The sequence below is a fragment of the Lemur catta genome, chromosome 5, assembly GCF_020740605.2.
Source record: "Lemur catta isolate mLemCat1 chromosome 5, mLemCat1.pri, whole genome shotgun sequence".
Lineage (NCBI taxonomy): Eukaryota > Metazoa > Chordata > Mammalia > Primates > Lemuridae > Lemur > Lemur catta.
This window is the reverse complement of record NC_059132.1, coordinates 50,476,766-50,479,517: the sequence shown is the minus strand read 5'-3', so window position 1 is coordinate 50,479,517 and position 2,752 is coordinate 50,476,766. Positions and strand designations below refer to the sequence as shown.

General features: G+C 34.1%; 1 non-coding gene across 1 annotated transcript; it reads left to right on the top strand.

Annotated features, from left to right (window-relative positions):
- The first annotated feature begins 420 nt into the window (after positions 1–420).
- On the top strand, positions 421–527 carry LOC123638988. Its single transcript, XR_006735557.1, has one exon. It is a non-coding gene; the product is annotated as a U6 spliceosomal RNA (small nuclear RNA).
- The last annotated feature ends 2,225 nt before the right edge of the window (positions 528–2,752 follow it).

Genomic DNA, 2,752 nt, shown 5'->3' with positions numbered 1-2,752 from the left:
AAACCACTATTACAACTTCTTCACTTGATCTTAGCCAAAAGGCCAAGAAGCAATTATTACTTCTTTTCCACAATGTAGTGGAAAGTCTCAACTGTCAAGGTAAAACTAAAAAAAGAAAGAGAAATTTCAAGACTTGCAAAGAAAGAAACCAAACCCTCATTATTAATGGATGATATTATTTAAAAAGAAAACCCAAAATATCGGGATATAAATTATTTAAATTTTTTTCTTATTAAGAAAAAATTTACAATAATTTAATCAACAAGCGAAAGTCATTGTCTTTCTAAATATCAAAAAAATTCAGATAGAAAATGTGATTTAAAGTATCTTTTACAAAAGTAAAAAATTATATAAAGTACATAAACACATAGGAATAAATGTAACAAAAGGTATACAAAGCACCCATAGAGAAAAAGTAGAGCGCTCGCTTTGGCAACACATATACTAAGATTGGAACGATACAGAGAAGATTAGCATGGCCCCTGTGCAAGGATGACAGGCAAATTCATGAAGCATTCCATAAAGAAAAGAAAAAAAAATTTTTTTTAAAGAAAAACAAAAGAAAAAGTAGAGAACTTTTTGAAATTCATTAAAGAGCTCAATTAATTGAAAAATATACCATATTCTTGGGTAAAAGATTAATATCATAAAGTTAATTTTCTTTGAATGTACATAAATGGTAAATTCAATTACAATAACAACTTTTTTCAAGTTTTTTAATGGAACATGGCAAGCCGATTTTGGAATTTATATGCACAAGTAAAGGGTAATGGCTCACCCATATGCTCCGAAGGAGGAAAGACAAAAAAAAACCCTATCCAAACTTATTGTAAAACTATAGTGACTAACTTATTAACAATGTGATATTGCACATTAATAAACAGATAGACCAAAGCAATAGAGTGGAGAATTTAGAAATGAATTCAAAGATGTATGGAAACTTGATTTATGACAGAGATGCTATTTGAGATCAATAAGGAAAAGAAGAACTATTCAATAAACGCACAATACACAAATAGCAAATTCAAGGAGGACTAAGACATAAATGTAAAAGTCAAAACCATATAATCCCCCCAAAAGACGGTAAGATGTATCCACAAACAGAATTTAAAATGCACAAACTCTGTATAAAAATATTGAAAAATTCAACAACTTTAATATTAAAAGCTCTTCTTTGTCAAATGAACCCACCAAAAGAGTGTGAAATAATCAGCTATGGAGCAACAAATATAATTTATAAAAATAAATAATATTTACATAGTTAAAATTTTTGCTTATTACTATTCCTACTTTCACTATTTAAAGAGCTCCAGTCAATTATTAAGAAAAAGAGCAAGAACTCAGTAGAAAAATAGGCAAAAGACCCAAAAAAGAGATCCAAAGTAAAGGAAACACACACGGCCCATAAACACATGAAAAGAATCAGCTTCATCATTAATCAGAGATGTGCAAATACAACATCACAGTGAGATTTCAATTTACATCTACCAGATTGGGGGAAAAAAGAACAATAATACATGTTAAGAGGGTGTTGAGCAACGGGAATTCTCATCCACATCTGGTGGGAGGTCAAATATGTACTACGGTTTTGGAAAATAGTCTTGCATTACCTAGAAATTGGATTATTCACAGCTCATGTGCTAGCAATTCCACTTCTAGGTTTATACTCTGAGCATCTTGAATATGTGCACTAGGAGAAAAATGCCTGAAAATTCATACCAGGGCTGTTTGCAGTAGTCCCAAAGTAGAAAACAAGTCTAATGTCTATCCAAAGCAGAATGGATAAATTCAAATGTCTATCAAAAGCAGAATAAATGAATTCATGAGGTGGAATACTATGCAACAGTGAAAAATTAGTGAGCTACAGACACACGCATCATCAACATGGATGATTTCTTAAAACATAATTTTGAGCAAGAGGAGCAAGTCCCAGGAAAATGTAAGCACAAAATTCCATACACATAAATTCCCCCAAAAGTCAAAACGAAACTGTATTTTGCTTAGGGCTATATACACATACGTATAAAGAAAAGCAGGAATGATTAACACAAAATTCAGGACAGCAGTTACCTCTGATGAGGGGTGGGGGCAGCAGGCTTTGATGTTTACTTGGGAAGATATAAGCTACAGGCTATGTTCCGTTTCTAAAGCTGGGTGGTAGGTATGCAGATATTTAATTTCATTGTTATTCTTTAGAATACAGATGTATTTTAGACACTTTTGTGTATGCGTGCTATACCCTACAATCAAAATAAATAAATCTATATTTACCGTGGCCTGCCCATGTCCAGAGACCCCTCAACATACCTTTACTCTTTGCCCCTGGACTGTTTGGTGGGAAATGTTTCAAAAGCTCTGTCTTAAGCTTAATCAATGTGAATGATTAGTTTTAAGGTTTGGACGTACAAGATGATCGAAGGTGAGAGGTCACTGGCTGCCTGGGGTGAGTATGGAGGGTCAGAGCACAGGAATGCCGTGCGTGTCATTGTCAATGTGCTGCACACAGCTGGCAGTTTTGCCTCACGTGGTCTCTGCCTGCAGAGTTGCCACAAGTTGGGAACCCCACAACGGTCATCACTTCCTCGGTGACGTTCATTGTTCGTGTAAATTCTTAATAATGGAAGGCTGAATTCTAATTGAAAAATATAAGGAAATGAGAAACAAAGACAGAGTCCTAGAAGTGGAATGATAGTGCTGGGGTTTTCCCTGAACTTCTTCCCGTTCACATGTGTCAATGTTCTTCTTAGTTCAG